At 37.5% G+C, this 19,152-nt stretch overlaps 1 protein-coding gene across 4 annotated transcripts in view; it reads right to left on the bottom strand.

The window, feature by feature from the left end:
- LOC145992074 (uncharacterized) overlaps positions 1–19,152 on the bottom strand; it is a 184,408-nt gene that overhangs the window by 22,465 nt on the left and 142,791 nt on the right. The gene's annotated exons all lie outside the window — the stretch shown is intronic.

Genomic DNA, 19,152 nt, shown 5'->3' on the forward strand with positions numbered 1-19,152 from the left:
ATCTATTGCTCGCATTTAGGCGTGAGGGAGAAGCTGTTTTCACTTCAACTTCTTCAATTTGGCAACTTTGCTTTGACTATTAATATATATATTTATATCTTCACTGATGTTGCTTATTAGGATTCCAGTTCAGAGTCTTATAAATCTTTGAACTACACTATGAGGAATGTGAGGAAGTTCACAAATACTTTAAACAACTTTCGATTTTGAACGCAAACTTTAAGGACAATATGAATAAAGTGGGGGTCACTTTCTTTATATCTGCAAAAAATTGTTACGACCTTAACTACTGCAATCTGGTGGAAGTAGTAAATCAAGGTGAAGTCTTGCATTTGATAATCAGCCAACTTCCGGTGAAAGTTCGACAACTAGTATTGACTCGAGATCCAAAAACCATGGAACAACTAGCAAATTATCTCCGAACAACTGGAGGTAAGAAGGGGAGATAACCCCAAGATAGAAGACCGAAGGCAGTTTCAACCCAGAGTTAGGCAGACTCAAATACTTTCGTCTAGATTTAACAACGAAAGTGAAGGAGCGACCAGAACACCTCAGAATCCTAATAGGATCAATAATAGAAACCAGAGGGGTTACCAAGGGCGGAATTTCTATAGCAACGGCAATAGAAGTCAACCATATAGACGACCATGGAACCAATCCCGTTTCCCCAACAACCACTTTAATAGAAATTCTAATACAAAGGAAATCTCCTGCCAAACTGAAGAAGTCCCGACTGAGTTAAATCCTGTCGCTCCAGTTTGGGAAGGTTCAATGCTCCCAAATCAAAATTTAAACCAACCCTCGTTGTAAATGAAGCTCTCTTATTTACAACGGAAGGGAAAACTGCATCGGAGAAAAATGAGAGTACCGACAATTTCCTCACCGAAGATTTTTTAGAAGTATTGCATTTAGAATTAGAAGTCGAAAATGAAGAATGGAAAAAGATAGAAGAACCTGAACATAGGGGAATATTGTCGTCCAAGAAACCAGAAATTATCGCCCAAATTTTAGGATTAAAAATTAAGTGCGCTATAGATACAGGGAGTGAATGCACTATAATGAAATATAAAATTTGGCTTAAGTTACGGGACAGGTTACCCGGACTTAAACTTCAGAAATGTCCCGGAGTGAAACTACGAGATTTTACTGGAAAGGAAAGTTCTAGAATAATAGGATGTAGAAGAATTCACTTTGAAATTGGGGGATGTGTATTTGAAGATTTGGTCTATGTAAGTCGGAATTTAGATGCTGACTTATTGATGGGCTACCCATTTTTGGAGAAATATCAAGCAAATTTAGATACGAAAAACCAAAGACTGTATTTAATGAAAGAAGGACTGCTGGTGGAAGAAGAATTATTAGGAAGAAATACTTTGACGGGAAAAGATACGCCGGACTTTGGAAACTGTATTAGTCAAGTAATCATTGACGCCTGGATGGCCAATGAAGAAGAAATAAGACTGAAAGCCTATTCTCCTGAGATACTCAACTTTGAAAGGAGAGAAGAATTGTTTCAGTTATTATTGGAATACCAGGAGGTTTTTTCGTGCAAACCCGGACTAGCAAAAAATGCTAAATGTACAATACCTCTGACGTCCCAGGAACCAGTATATTCTAGTCCGTATCCCATTCCGATGGCTAAAAGAGAGAAGTTGGAAGAAGAGTTGGAACGATGGAAGGAGTGGGGTGTAATTCGGCAATGTCAGTCTCCATATCTAAACCCTTTGCTGGTGGTCAATAAACCTGATGGTTCGGTGAGACCATGTATTGATTTCCGAAAGTTGAACAAGTTGATAATAACTCCAAAAAACACGGTACCAGTTTTGCAGGAAGCCTTACAAAAATTCAGAGGAAAAAAGTATTTTAGTTGCTTAGACTTAGCTTCCGGATATCTGCAAATACCTATAGACAATAGACATCAAGAATATACAGCTTTCTCATATAAAGGACGTTCCTGGTGTATTACGAGAATGCCTTTTGGTTTATCGAACGCAGTGGCTGTATTTATGCATGCCATGCATTCTTTGTTTGAACCTCACACTGAAGAGTTCCTAACCATCTACATAGATGAGCTGCTGATCTTTGATGAAACTCTGGAAAATCATTTCCAGCCCATAAAGTGGGTTTTATCCAAGCTAAAGGCCGAAGGATTTACAGTAAAACTGAAAAAATGCCAATGGGTGAAATCAGAGATTAAGTATCTTGGCCATATTATATCTGGAAGTTGAGTTCGAGTCGACCCTAAAAAGGATGAAGCTATCTTAAAATTTCCTAGACCTCGAAGTAAGAAGGATCTTCAACAGTTCTTAGGGTTATTAAACTGGAGAAGAAGGTTCGTAAAGGATCTATCTCGAAAGACAGCAAATTTGGAGAAATTATTAGTAAAAAATGTCAAACGGGAATGGACTAACGAAAATGAAGCTAGTTTCCGAATTCTGAAGAAGGAGTTATTCCAATTATCTGCCCTAGGGCAGCCTGATTTCACCAAGCCTTTCTGTCTGCTATGTGACGCGTCCTTGACTGGATTAGGAGCGGTGCTGTTCCAAGGGAAAGTAGAACAAACTCCGGACTTAGAAAACATCGCCATTATACAGTATGCCAGTCGGAAACTAAAGGGATATGAACGAAACTATACCGTACAAGAATTAGAATGTTTAGCAGTACTTTTCGGAATAGATCATTTTAAAGTTTACTTCTATGGCACCAAGTTCTACGTTTATACTGACCATAAAAATTTGATATGGCTAGAGAATAGCCGTGACTGGAATGCTAGGTTAACCCGTTGGGCCTTAAAACTTCAACAATTTAACTTCTCCATTTTTCATATTAGTGGAAAGCAAAACGGGATAGCCGACGTCCTAAGTAGATATCCTCAAGCTGAAAATTTCGTGGATAACGATCCTGAAAATGAAGTCACTTACTCAGTGGGATTGACGAGAGCACCCAGTTTAGCAGGAGAAGAACTGTAAGAGTGGCGGAACGCCCAACTTCAGGATGAATGGTGCCGTAGCATCTCTGAAGACGTTCGATTGCAACCTAATTCCGGTTACCTGCTACATGAAGGCTTGTTGTTTTACAAGGATCCGAAACGACGAGGAACTTACCGATTACTAGTTCCAGACGTTTTGATTCCTAAGGTAATGGTTGCCGAGCACGACGAGGCTGGTCATTTCAGGTTCACCAAAACGTATAAAAGGCTAAGACTTCATTTCATTTCGCCCAAAATGAAAGAGAAGATTGCGCAATATGTGCGGGAATGTTTGGTATGCTCCCGAAACAAACCGGACAGGAAGGGAATCTGTAGACAACAATTTAGCATTATGAACAAACTTCCCCATGAAGTATTGTCTATTGACATAGTAGGAAAGCTACCTAGATCCGGGACTTTTAACTTTATCCTCACCATGGTGGATGTAGGCAGTCGATACGCTATAGCTTACCCTTTAAGGACTGCTAAAACTGAAGAAGTAAAAAATAAACTTAAACAAGGATATATGGCTCATTATCCTAAACCCAAATATGTTTTATCAGACAGAGGGACTCAATTTACTTCCCATAAGTGGGCTAATTTCTTGAAGAAACATGGGATAATTCCGTGGTTCACCACTCCCTATCATCCTGCAAGTAATCCCGTAGAAAGGGTAAACCAAGAAATGGTAAGGTTGCTGAGGACTTTCTGCTCGAAGCAACATGATTCTTGGCACAAATACGTAAATAAAGTATGCTGACTGATTAATTATTCGGTATCCGAAGCTACAGGATACGCCCCAGCTGAACTATTTTATAACAAGCCGGTACCTTCTAATTTATTGAAGCATTTAGAATGGCCCGAAGGAGACGAAGGAAAGATTAAATGGGAAACCAAATTGTTCCTGGCCTCATATAAACCCAGAACTCAGAAAAAGGAAAGGCGAGCAAACCGGATATATTTTGAACACCGTAGATTTAGTGTTAAAAAGAAATCGTAAACTAAGTTCGGCACCAAACAAAGAAATCGCCAAATTTTTCGAATATTTCCTAGGTCCCTATGAACTAGTAGAAATCGGGAATAATGTGGCCTTGCTAAAGGATCCCTGGACGAAGGAAGTTTTAGGAAAGGAGAATTTCCACAACCTTAAAAAAATTAATTGTTCAGCCGAACGTAAAAAGGAATTGCTGGAGAAGTGGAGCTCGAGCCGAGAAGGACTGGAACCTATAAAAACAGAAATTTAATAATAGTGAAGAATCTGAATGAAAAGAAAGACCTTATAAACAGATCACAGGGAACTGAGGATGTTTCCTTAAAATAAGCCGAATAAGCGCTATTGCTTGGTAAGCCAAGGAAAGGCTACCAGGGGAAAAGGTTGATTCCCTTACTCTTCGAGGATAGAAGAGAAATTGCTGTAACAATTTAAAGGAAGAAATTGTTAGTTAAGAGGCTAAGTCCTCATAGTGTTATCAAAAATGGCTTAAATTGTAAACGTTTATAAGAAAGGTCAGATTTGAAAAAGAATGGTCTAATGTTCAAGAAGTGTGAGAATCTCTAAAATTACTGTCGTACAGTGACATTAAACGGTCATTAACTAATACTGAATGGTCTATCCTGTAAGAATGAGTATATATTTGATGTTACTTTTGTGCTGCGCAAATAAAAAATGGTAAAAAATGTTATAAGGACTAAGTCTTGAGAAAGGAATAAGAACTAATGAGAGAATTAGAATTTCCTATTTATATTATGTAAAAGATAAAGTTTGAGATGATTACCAGATCAAAGGTTTGGAAAAGAATGATTCATAATTATGACGAATCAAATAATTTTGTTAACTATTATGTGGATAAACTGGAAAATATGATATTTAAAGCCACATTGTTTTTGAATAGGCTTATTACATAAACAAGATTAGATAATCAAATTAAATATTTGTCCTAATTTTGTATTAAGAAGTTGAACATGTAACAAAGAACCTTTATTTTTTACTGTAAACTTCTCATTGATCTGTAACTGATATGACTGAATAAGTTAACATCAATTTCTGTGTTATTTTCAATAATTCGAAAAGTTTGTGATGTTGGATTTGTTTGTTAAATCATTAAAACTGTTGAGTTGAATTAAAAACTAATTTTCTAATTAACCCAAATGTGTTAACGATTTCAGATATGGGTTACTAACAAAGTTTATTTGATATATATATATATATATATATATATATATATATATATATATATACCGTGCGTCCATTTCGATCTTCAGCCGAGAGATCGGGAGAAACGTGGCGGGCGGCGCTGGCGGAGATGCCGACATTTGCGGCCTGTAATGCCCGCTTATTTTTATGGACATATGCAGACATTTATATAAATATTGCAAAACGAGCACTAAGCTGTGTTATAAGAGTTGTTCAAACTGATATCCACCAAGTGCCAAGTGTGTAGACATTCGGGGAGAATACGTTGAATAGCCTGACATTTTTGTGCCTGTAGCTAAAGTCCTCCTGGGTCGGGCCGAGAAATTATCAGCCCCCCTCGTAACGTGAACCTTGCGGCTGGCATTCCAATCCTATCAGTGACACAACACACATACACACTGCAATAACACAAACAAGTAACGGCAAGTAACCAATAATAACACTCTTGCGCACAGTACGAAATTAACACGCTCTTGGTTATTCACAGCTCTGTCGCGAAGGAACAAAAAACTCGAGCACGGATTGCAAGGAAGCTTCACGAACACCATTGAATTTTAACGGTTTCGTCTACAGCGTAATCTTGATACAGTGTTGCACATTCGAAACCTCCAAACGATCCCCATCGACACAAAACTCTTTCAAGGATATAAACTTAAGCAGGACGTTACTGGTCAAAACTATGATTAAAATGTTTTATTATCTGTGGCTCTTAACATCGTTTCTAAAGCGTATTTTTTTTTTGTATATAAGGGCAGAAATTGGATGAATCACAGATGATAAATTATAACACAGGTTAGTGATCGTTTTGCAATATTTATATAAATGTCTGCATATGTCCATAAAAATTAGCGGGCATTACAGGCCGCAAATGTCGACATCTCCGTCAGCGCCGCCCGCCACGCTTCTCCTGATCTCTCGGCTGAAGATCGAAATGGACGCACTGTGTGTATATATATATATATATATATATATAAATAGAAGAAGAAAGGAGTTTAAAAAGTTGTGATCAAATATTTCTCTTTCATGTAATAACGTTTGAGAATTGTATGATATGTTCATTTAATTGTTCTATTTAAAATTTGGATATAAAATTGTATTTAAGAAATGTATTTAATTGAAATCTAACCATATAATTTCTAGTGTTTTGTTATAAATGTTGATAAAGCATTAATATGTGGGAAACAATATGATTATTAGTTCTACTGAACTAATCATTTCATTTGAAATAATAAACGCAATTGGTATATATATATATCTAAAAACAATGTATAAGAAAGGCAAAGAGTTTAGAGAAAGAAAAATTTGTTTCACTTTCGTTTCTCAAATTTTCCTTTAAACTACAGAGGGGGGAACCTGTTACGACCTTACTTATTTTGTAACTTTGCAATTCCGTGTTAAAAGAAAAATTGATATAGTGTTACCTCAAGTCATTGTTAATGTCCGTGATACTACATGTTGTGACTCAAATATGAACGCGCCAATCAAGGCGTTGTTGAACTAATGTATTCACCTTTCTGTAACTATCTAATGAAGACAGCTCGCTTAAGACAACGGGCATTTATTATGATGTAAATATAGATTTGCCAATCAAAGATTATCCATGTTTGAGGAACTAACCTAATTGTAATTAAATAATGGCGGAACATTTAAATTTGTATATTTCCAAAATGTAAGATTTTATCAACGTTAAAGAAATAATTGTTAACTCAAATGAATATGTAAACTTTCTTTGTAAATTATTAATTGCCAAACTATGTATTTTTCAAATATCTTTCTGTTGTAATTTAGAGTATTGTAATAAGAAATTACCTAAAGACAGGTGTTCGAGGCTGGAACTTTGGGTATAAATACGAAGGAGTTTGGTCCGTAAGGAGGTCTGTTCTGGTGTCAGTCTAGGAAGAAGTGAATAGGTGCAAGCCGCTCTTGTGTAAAACCTAGACTGGCCAAATAGGAACGGTCTAATCTAGGAAGAAGTGAATAGGTGTATGCCGCTCTTTTGTAAAACCTAGGTTACCCGAATGGAATATAAGTTCCAATTTAGGAAGAAGTGAATAGGTGCAAGCCGCTCTTCTGTAAAACCTAAATTGGCAATCTCGGGTGATAACTCCAAGTCTAGGAAGAAGTGAATAGGTGTATGCCGCTCTTCTGTAAAACCTAGGTTTGGGCCACCCTAGTTTGACCCTTCTAGTAAGTTTGAAATTATCTATTAACAATTGATCTCCAAGTTCCAGTTACGAATTACCTAACCACTGGCTGTAAGTACTCAAGCAGTAAATAAACATTTCATTAAAACTTCACGACGTTGGTTGGATTTGTTCTGCACCTACCCTGAAGATATGTTTCAGTGTAGACCCTTAGAGCCTCAATGCTCCCGGCTATAGGAGTAAAGGGTGAGGAAAGTTACTAGGAACGTAACAAAATTAATGAGTAGGTTGTGAAACCCACAGGTGGGTTTGTGGAAGCTTATTTACTCCACTTAACGTAAGTGTGTGTGTGTGTGGGTTTGGGGGGAGGAATTGTGATGAAAATCTGATTGAATAAACAATAGAGCAATGGAGGACGGAAGTTGACTACGTTGTCATTTAAGTATCACTGCTATATAAATAGCAAGTTGTGTATTCCGAAGGGAATTATAACAGTTACTATATATGTTATAATTAGTGTTGTTCACGAGACTAGACTCGAGAAGAGATTGGATTTTCACTAGACGAGATAGACCCAAATGTTGTCTCTGGGAAACACAATCTACTATTTGAGGTCCACAATGTCCAGCTATTAAGTATTAACCCTTAAATTACCACCTGAATTATAGTTTGGAATTGCACTTGGAATGAGAAGTTTCCTACTCTAGTAAGGTTTGATTGATTGAATTGGTGTTTTAAGTCCACTTTATGCACAGAAAGGCTAATCGGAACTGGACCTACAGTTTAAAGTGCGATCAGAACTACTGTGTGTCTCCGCCGGGTATCGAACTCGGGACCCAAGTCTAAAAAAAAACAAAGAATTTTATTTCCTAAACAGTATACAAGATATGGTTACATAGAACGATTATTATTTTATGTATACGGATAAAAGTAGTCAAGCTACTTTCGGAGGTATGTGCTTATGCCCTGGTACCTGAAAATTAACCCAGGGCGTCAGTTCCGTGAATTTTTACGGATTCCCCCGCTTTTCTTTGATTCATCCTTGATTTCCATTATTTTTTTTAATTACAATAATTCACTGTGACATTGGCAAGAATGCCCCAGTGTGAAGAACCAAATTTGTTCGGTTTTCCTGAACAAAGTTGGTTTCACATCATTCTACAAGATAAGAAGATTAAGATAAAGGTTAGAAATAGTAGGAAGTAAATAAGTGTTAGTGTTTAACATTTATATTATTTATGATCACAGATACGAAATTACATAAGTGTGTAATTGGGCGGGTAATGTTTTCTTAGGGTAAGTTTTATTGTGTGTCGTGTGCATTAGTGTTGATGGATGAGATGAGGAATGGACATTAACACGATTCTATGAATGTTAAGCAGGGTCTATGTTCTAGTATGTTATGTTTGAGATAGTGAGAGTATTATTGGCTTTGAGACGTACGTATTAATAGTAGGAAGAGATATGAAAGAACGAGTGGTACCTGATGCAAGGAGACTTGCGGGAGACCAGCAAGAGTTGGTCGGACTGGGATGAACATCAGTACGACGGTTGGTACCCGGGACATCATCAGGAAGGGAAGAAGTAGGGAGGGATTTCCTGGGAAGTATCGGGTACATTAGTACGTTCGGTAGTGGAAATATAGAGAATTGTCAAGAATCAGTGAGAGAAGTTTGCAGTGTGTTTAGTAACGAGAATAAAGAAGGGGGTGTAAGATTACAATTTAAGAAAGAAACGAAAAAGAAAAATCTGGGTTAAATTCGGTTGGTTCCTAGGTCGAGTCCTTGCAGTGTTATCCTTTGCCTTTCTCCGGGGAGGCGTAACCTTTTTTTCGTTTTGGCGTATCACTGTCTTGTGTATTAGTGTCTCCTTCTTGATGTTCCTGTGGGAGGTTCTGCTTCATTATCCTCTTGGTGATCTTAGTCCTAAGGAAGGATGTCCTGTTGTTGAGTTTGTCGAAGGTGGATTCTTTGTGATCTTCTGGGGGGGTATATTACATTCCGGAGGTAGGGGTTGAATGGGGAGGTGAGTGATGCCGGATTTGAAGAGGGAATGTTCCTCTTTCGACACCAGGTTTGTTAAGTCGTTTAGTGACGTAAAGTGCTCGGGATTTCTTATTAACTGGTACGTGTTGAAGTTTGGTAGCTTTTGTCTTAAATCTTCGATTTGTTTGTTTGATGTCTGGCAAAAGAAGGCTTTATGTTCCGGTGTGTCCGTCTCGGTTTTTACATTTCAGGCATTTATCAGTCTGTCTGAGGTTGTGCTTATTTAGGTGTTGACCGTAGGGACCGTGTCCCGTTAGGAAATGTATGAGACCTCTCGTGGGATGGAAATGGTCCATCGAAAGTCGTTCTTTTATGTTTGGAAGGAAGCTGTGAAGTCTCCTTCCTTGCGTAGCTTGTGTCCATTCCTGTTGCCAGACGCTAAACAAGTGGTTGTAAATTTCTGGTACCGTGGCAGGGCGTATTCCAATTAGTTTATAGATTTCGTCCTCTTGTCCGTTTCTAAAGTAATACTTTGATGCCCTAGTTTTAATAACGATTTAAATAGGCTGTAGGCCCGCAATCATGAGAAGAGCCAGGGTTGAGATTGTTCTGAATGCACCCGTGAGGCGAAGTATCACTTTGCGTTGTGAAGATCTCAATCTGGTTTTAATGTACTGTTTACTGGTTTCCATGGCCCACAGGGGCGAGCCATAGGAAATAAAGTAGTGGGTTTGATGATACTACCAGCACAGAATTTTTCGGAAAGGAAGAGTTCTCCTCTAGCAGATTTGCTTATACTTAAAACAGGCTCAACATGAGCATATGAGCTTTTTGCTCAAGTGTGGAACTCTGGCTAATCCAAGAATTCTGTGAAAATGCCCTCAAATATTTTTCGGAAAGGAAGAGCTTTTTCGGAATGGAAGAGCTCCCTGAGAAAGGAAAATATGCCCCTTTTGTTGCCTACACACACACACACACACACACACACACACACACACACACACACACACACACACACACACACACACACACACACACACCCACGCACATACATATTTACTTCTGGTTTAAGTTCAATTGGATACCAGCTTCAATTCTTCTAGAATTTTAGAGATAAGCAGCAACAACAACAGGGGCCATCTATGTGCAAATGTCTGAACTCGGTGAACAAGTCAATTTTTTTCAATACTACATCATTTTATACTCTCTTTGCCAGTGATAGGGATTGGTAGTAAGTGTTAAACAAAGTACTTTGGAGCTGAATATGCCTTTCTTAAGACGTCGTATATTGCTAAAATATCTTTAATTCACATATTTCTCATACCGCCGTATCTTGTTCTATTAGGCCTCTTCAAGAAAATTGCCAATTAGTGAAAATTAATTGAGCACAACAGCAAAAGAGGCTAATAGACAAGCATACAATGATATGGGGATATGTGAATTGTCGGTTTCTTCAATTCAGATAAATGGATTGAATTGAAACTGGGATATTTTGCATTTGTTACATTCAGTTTGTTTGTTGTAATCTATTCATATATAAAATCAAGCACCGAGAGGGTATAAGATCAATACTTGAACAATCTGTGCGCATGACGGCCCCAAAGCAGTGGGATCGATACTTGGCACGGGAGTTCTATTGCCTGTAAATTCCTGCGGCGAGTCTTATTAACAAAGCTCCTGCAGTTTTATTAACATCGATTAGTTCCGGACAATTCCGCTCGCCTCAGCGGGGAGGCGCTGCGGTAGGGATTGCATGTACACTCAGCAGAAAAACGGGATGTGCGCTCAGAAGAAAAATGCTTCAGCAAAATATTGGAGAAGAGCTTATGTTTATGAATGCACCCCCAACCCATCCCCACACCCACCCACCCACATCCATACATATTTACTTCCCGGTCCACTTCTATTGCATCATGTTGTACAATATTAATTGATTAAATGGTTATGACATAATGTGATTATGTGGTGTTTTCTGATTGGTTGCTTATGACATAATGCGATTATGTGTTACGTTTAAATAAGCAGTGTTTCTATTGGCTCTGTAAATCTATATAAGCCAGGGCACAGTGCAGATTCTTCACCATTGCTGGATCGGCAGTGGAACCCACAAGTGGGGGGCAGAACCTGAACAGGCTCCACCAAAGTATAGGAGACTTGAAGCATATAATTTGGCGGAATAACCCAAGTAAGGTCATAGAGACAATATATACTGATGCAATAAAAGCCAATTTTTGGCAGGGGGGGCCCCAAGAAATTGTATATAAATACCAAAGCCAAAAATATTAACACACATACACACATACATACATACACACACACACAAAGTACAGTGCTGAACCCAACTGATCCAGTATAAAGTTTTGATTTGAATCCCAGGAAATTGTATATAATAAACAACAACAAAAATGCCGAATCAAAAATATTGTAATCAGTGCAATAAAAATATATCCAGCCCTAATTGGGCCAGACACCAAAAGATTTGTAACCCAGACAAATATAGAACTCCCACAAAAACTTGCCCCAAATGCAATAGAAAATACAGCATGAAATACTTCACATATACGCATAAAGATACTTGCTCTGTACAGTCATCAACACAACCATCTACATCTGGTCTGAAAAGAAAGCACGAAGCACCTGTTACTGCTGGACCTGCAAAGCAGCCACGCTATGAACCCCTCCATAGCAGTTTTGCTGGCCAATTAAGAGATTATCGGTTTGTATCAGAGCCAAGATGTGGCATTCAGAATTTTTTGAACAGTGTAAATTCTGATCTCCAGGCAATTCTTAATGCACAAAATGGCTCTTATAAGCTCTCCCTCAAATTGTTTGTACAATATAAGAAACCAAATGGCACAAAATTTATACAGCCCCACATAACAGAAACTGTACCTGTATATTCAAATACAAATTCAGATACAATAATAAGCAGGTTGATAAATCAATTGAATATTAAACACTCTGAATTTGCAGCAAAAGAGTCAGGATGGAGCCTATGCGGTTCATCACACAAGTTATATGTTCATATTTCTGAATTCAGCCCATTACAAGGTTCCACTTATCTGCCATTACCTGCCAATATTAAAAACAAACAAGCCGTGGTTAATATAAAAAATACCGACCAGAAATGCTTTTTGTGGTGTATATTAGCTGCTTTGTATCCAGCTTCAAGAAATCCTCAGAGAATAAGTTATTACAAACAACATGAACATCTTTTTGACGATGCAATGGAGGGTTTGGAATATCCAATGTCTGTTCAGAATATTGACAAATTTGAAAAAAGGGCCAGGCACATCAATGGCAAACAATTATCTATTAATGTATTTATTTGTTCCACTGGCAATTGCTTGATAGCACCTCTCAGAATCAGTACATTTGATGATGATTCTGCTGTTCCGATTGATCTGCTCTTAATTGAAGGGGATGGCAAATATCATTACACTCTGATACACAGTCTTGAAGCTTTAGTCAGAATACAACTAGACAAAACTCATAGAATATTCAAGTTGTGCAGAAGATGTTTAACTGTATTTGATGGTCAAAAAATGGTGAAGGGGGTTCGGGAAGAAAATGCAGAAATTGCCAAAAACAAGTTAATTGAGCATCTGAAATACTGTGGGAATCATAAACCTGTTCATATGGTGATGCCCAATCCAAGTGAAAATTGCAAATTCAAAAAGTTTGAAGCCTTGTTGGAACACCCAGCATTTATTGCCTATGATTTTGAATCGAACCTCAAACCTCTTGCATTCTGCAATCCAGATCCTGAAGAATCCTCAACTACACCATACCAGTTACATGAACCTTCCACCTTTTGTTATACAGTTATGCGGGATGGTGTAGCTAGTGAGCCATACTTATACATGGGACCAAATGCCGTCAAAAAATTTGTACATAGAATAGAAAATGAGTGCCGTGACATAGCATCTAACATCTTATTAAAATCAAAGCCTATGTTGCCTTTAACAGAGGAACAGATTGAGGATTTCAACAATGCAGAAAAATGCCCGGTATGTGATTCTGAATTTTCAGATACAAATATCAAGGTGAAACACCATTCTCATACAGATGGTAAATTCTTAATGGCCCTGTGTAAAAGCTGCAATATTCAGATCAAGAGACCAAGATTTATCCCCATATTATGCCATGGAGCATCCAATTATGATTTCCATCATTTGATCAGGTACGAGGGGTTTGACAAGCAGAATTTAAATATTTTAGCTGAAAATGACGAAAAATATATTGCCATTACCAAGATAATTAAAGTTAATGGTGTTCCTATTCAATTAAGATTTCTTGATTTTTACAGATTTTTATCTGCTAGCCTGGATACACTGGCCAGTCAATTACCTGATGATGACTTAAAAATTACACGTGCCTCGTTTCCAAATCAGGACCTGAAATTAATTAGGCGGAAGGGTGTATATCCATATGACTATGTTACAGATTTTTCTAAATTTGATGAGTGTTCTTTGCCACCACAAGAAGAGTTTTACAGCAGAATCAGAGGATCTGGAATCACTGATGAAGATTATCACCATGCCCAGTTGGTGTGGAACGATTTAAAATGCAAGACATTTCGTGATTATCACAAGGCATATTCGAAACTTGATGTAACCCTCGTAGCTGATATAATACAGGCATTCAGAAAATCTTCTATGCAAAATTGTAGACTGGACCCAGTGTATTTTTACAGTGCCCCGGGCCTAGCATGGGCTGCAATGTTTTTGAACACCAACATGCAATTGGATCTGATCCACGATCAAGATATGTACTTGTTTATGGAGAAAGGTATAAGAGGAGGGATGGTGCAATGTCCCCAGAGATATGCCAGAGCAAATAACAAATATATGCCTGATTATGATCCAGCACGGCCATCAAATTATATAACGTATGTAGATGCAAACAGCCTCTATGGTCATGCCATGATGGATAAACTGCCATATGCAGGGCTTGAATGGGTTGAAGATTTCAATATTGAGGATCTTAAGAATTTTGATGACAGTGAGAATGGCCTCTTCTTAGAGGTTGATCTGACAATTCCAGATAATTTCCACAATAAATTTTCTGATCTGTCCCCAATTCCTGAGGTTCAGTGCTCACCTGGCTCTAAACAGAAGAAGCTCATGATGACCCTGGAACCAAAAGAGGGTTATGTCACATATTACAAAAACCTCCAGTTCCTGATGAAACATGGTGTCCAAGTGACCAAAGTTGGAAAAGTCTTAAGGTTCAGGCACTCAAGATGGTTGAAACCATACATTGATACAAATACGGAGCTTCGAACATCTGCAAAAAGCGAATTTGATAAGGGCTTGTTTAAATTGTTGGTTAATTCAGTGTATGGCAAAACAATTGAAAATGTCAGAAAACATACCGATGTTAAAATAATTACTGACGACAGCCTGAGCAAAAAATTGGTTGCAAAGCCTAATTTCAATTACAGAAGAATTTATGATGAGAATATGGCACTTTTCAACATGAAGAAAACAAAGATTAAGTTTGATAAACCTATTTATGTAGGGGCTGTGATATTGGAATTGTCCAAATTACATATGTTAACATTGTATTATGATGTGCTGAAACCTTTTTATGGTGATAATATAAAATTATTGTACATGGACACGGATAGTTTTATTCTTGATATTAAAACAGAAGATGTTTATCAAGATATGTTACAGCCTGAATTGTTTCAATACTTTGATACCAGTGAACATACAATAATTCAACACCACCACAACAAAAAGGTGCCCGGCAAGTTAAAAGATGAGACACTTGGTGATGTTATTGTGAAATTTGCTGGGTTAAGTGCCAAGATGTACACTTTTAAAACATGTAGTGCTGTTGTCAAAAAGGCCAAGGGCATTGGCAAAGTAGCTGTGGAAAAAGAGCTTGAATTTGAAGATTATGAAAATTGCATCAAATCCCAGAGTTCAATCAAAACATCAGAAAATAGAATTCAGAGTGTTGATCACTTATTGACTTCAAATATTGTAAGAAAAGTGGCTCTAGACCCACATGATGACAAGAGATGTATTTTATCATGTGGCATACATACTTTACCTTGGGGGCATTGTGATTTGAATAATGGCAATCAATGCCCAATTACAGAGCATGATTTGAAATAAATAAACATGCCTATGAACTTATTTGGGTTCAAAAAACAGGCTATTATGGAGCTGCCAACACCACAACCCTCTTCTGATATGCTGTCTAAACTGAGTGGCTTGTTAATTATTCATCTAAACAGCATACTTACAGATGTTGATGATGAAACGGGCAAAACATTGTACATATTTAACAATAATTTAAATCACTACCAATTACCTGTAGGTGGGCAATTGCAATTTATTACAACCCCTGAGGGTGATGTCAAGATTTCAATAGGGAGAAATATTTACAGAATTAAGCACTCAAACATGGTTTCTGGCACTGTATATACTGTTTCTGTTGGTGACTGCTTATATATTGAGGTCCCGGGATCATATGACAAGCTTATACCTTTTTTTATAGAATTAAGAATCAGATACTCTATAATAAATAACCACTAAAACAAAATGCCTAATGATATATTTGGCCATACAAGGCATGAAGATCACAGTGATGAGATTCTTATGCTTGATGTCAGAGTCAAGAAATTAAGAAGTGATTTACAAGCTTTACAAACAACACTCAATGCCAGTCTTCAATTAGAAATTACAAATTTACAATCACAATGCATGGACCCTCTTCTTAAAATTGATTCTGAACTCAAAGTGCTGCTTCAGAAATATACTGATCTGGCCACATTGGATAATTTTCAAAGTTTGGAAGAAGCTGTAGCAGCTCTTCAAGCGAAATTTAAGACCCAGGCCACCAACTCTGAGCAATTGAAACAACAATTGGAAGAGCAGATAAATAATGTCCAGACACAGCTCCAAACAATTGTCAAAAGCATAAAATCACAAGAAGATTTTGATCTAGTGATTTCCACTCTAAAGGAACAGATTCAATCACTCCAAATACCTAATCTGGATCCTCTGAACAATGCCATAGCCGAGGTTAAAGAAAAAATTGAGACACTTGAAAATTTTATGAACAACTTGCCATCTTCTGATGCTTTGAGCGCAATAACTCGGAGTGTTGCCAACATTAAGCTGCAACTTGAAACATATGAAGATTTTGGAAAAATTCAAAGTTCCATAACCCATCTTGAAGGTACAATAGCAGCAGTGCAAAGTGATTTGGCAAATGTACTAGAATCCAGATTGCCCGGTATTGTAGACACCCTTGTCAGTGTCCAGCACCAAATCACAAAGCTTGAAAACCTCAACACTGAATCTGAACTATCTCATTTTCATCACTTGATCGATGATATCCAAACAAAACTTGAAATTTTACAACAATCCACACCCTCTCAGGCAGATATAGCCCTGCTCCAAAATGCTATGCAAAATGTGGCTGATGCTTCTGAATTAAACAATGTGAAATTGGCACTTGAATTTTTGCAAAATACTGTATCAAATCTTCCCACATCACAGGAACTTAAAAATATTAAGAGGGCAGTGAATAGGATATTGAAATCAGAAGATATCAAGAATATCCAGACAGAGATCAAACAACTCACTCAGACAGTGGCCACTCTACCAACCAATCAACATATTAATGAACTGCATGCCCTGTTTGAGGATATCAGAAGACAGGTCCATGATCTTACTGCTCAAAATTCAAAATTGGCAGTTGTTGAAAATTTGCAGCAAATTGTAGCTAATATCAAGCAACAGCTAGGAACCATGGAATCCAATCAAGCAAATGCTCTGTCTGTTTTTGCCACCCAGCTTCAAGAGATTGTGCAACAATACAAGAAACTTATTGTGGACATAAAAATCAAGCCAGGCCATGATGATGTTGTTAGAACGATCAATGAGCACCTTGAATCTGTAACAAGCAGATTGCTCACAGCAGAAAAGGAAATAACTGGCATAATCGAGAATCCAAAACATACAGTAATTCTTGAATTGTACAGCATCCCCAACAAAGAATATGATTCACCATTTACACCAGGTGGAAAAATATATATGCTGTCCCCTGCACAATTTTATTACCAGTTTTTTGTTGGGGGCACACTGAGACCAATCAAGATCAAATATTGGCTTCAACCACAGGCACATCATTACCCTACATTATCAATAACAAATGCTGATAACAAAGTGAAAATCACCAGTGTAGAGTTAGAGGATTTTACAGATCCCAATACATTAGAAACAGCCTATACTGAAGATGATGGCTCTCTGGAATTTCATATACAAATAGGAGACAAATTATATTTAGAAAATCCAGCAGTCTCAGCTGCTGAACACCCTATAGTTGCAATATTCTTGTTTACATACTATGTCTAGACAAATTATTGTTGATGAATTACACAGACAAGCCAGACATAATTTTAAGAGACTCCCAGTAGTCACAAAGGGCATAGATGATTTATGGCAAAGCGACTTGATTGAGTTGTCAAGTGGACAGTTGAAAAACTTAGACAAAATCAACAAGGGCTACAAGTATCTACTCACTGTCATAGATACATTTTCAAAATTTGCCTGGGCTGTGCCACTCAAATCCAAGACTGGAACATGTGTTACAGAAGCCATCAGGACAATCATCAATCAGAGTGGAAGATCACCGCGCTATTTGCAAACAGATAATGGCAAAGAATTCTATAATTCTGTGTTCCAACAATTTATTAAAAGCCAGGCAATAAAACATTATTCGAGTTACAGTAATCTCAAGGCCTCAATTGTAGAGAGATTCAACAGAACCTTAAAAAATCTTATGTATAAACAATTTACACTTCAAGGTAATTATAAATGGATTAATATTCTTCCAGAACTTCTACATAAATATAACAACTCGGTCCATTCCACAATCAACATGAAACCCTCTGAAGTAACTCCATCTGATGAGCAAAAATTGATCAGGACTGTTTATTATCCTAGATACCAGCCAACAACAAGAAAGGCCAAATACAGGGTGGGTGATCAAGTAAGAATAAGCAAATATAAGCACTTATTCAAGAGAGGCTTTACAAGAAACTGGAGTACAGAATTATTTACAGTGGTTGAAGTTAAACCCGGGACCCTTAACACATATATAATAAAGGATCACCGAGGAGAAATTCTCAAAGGCAGGTTCTATGAACAAGAGCTCAGCAAAACTAAACAGCCTGACACATATCTCATAGAAAAAATCATCCGCAGAAAAGGCAACAAGTTATTTGTCAAATGGCTGGGTCATCCGGAAAACAGCTGGATCGATGCAGACAAAGTGATAATATGAACACCTGGGATGTTATAAAAAGGCTGCCAGAACCTGAACAGCAGATTAAGAGAAATGGCAAATTGCTGCCTGAAAATATTAGATGTCTTATTGTTGGGCCATCAGCTTGTGGTAAAACTACACTAATGGTTGATAATTTTTTATTGGCACCCAACTGGTTAGACTGGAAAAACAGGCACTTGTATGTCTTTTCTAAGAGCTTGGAACAATTAAAATATCAGCAGCTGATGAAGCTATATGATGGATTGGATATTGCCACTTTTGAACCAGATGTTAAGCCACTCCATGAATGTCTCGATAATTCTGTTGTTGTGTTTGATGACATTATACTGGATAATCAAAACAAGGTTAGAAATTTCTTTACACAGGGCCGACACAAAAATATTGATTGCTTCTACCTGGCACAGACTTTTTCTAAAATACCGAAGCAACTGATTCGGGACAACAGCAATTTTATATGTGTGTTTCATCAAGACCATACCAACCTCAAACACATACATGATGAATATGTAGGTGGGGACTTGAGCTACAATGATTTTTCCAAGTTTTGCA

This window comes from Lepisma saccharinum, chromosome 9, assembly GCF_977018435.1.
Source record: "Lepisma saccharinum chromosome 9, izLepSacc3.1, whole genome shotgun sequence".
Taxonomy (NCBI): Eukaryota; Metazoa; Arthropoda; class Insecta; order Zygentoma; family Lepismatidae; genus Lepisma; species Lepisma saccharinum.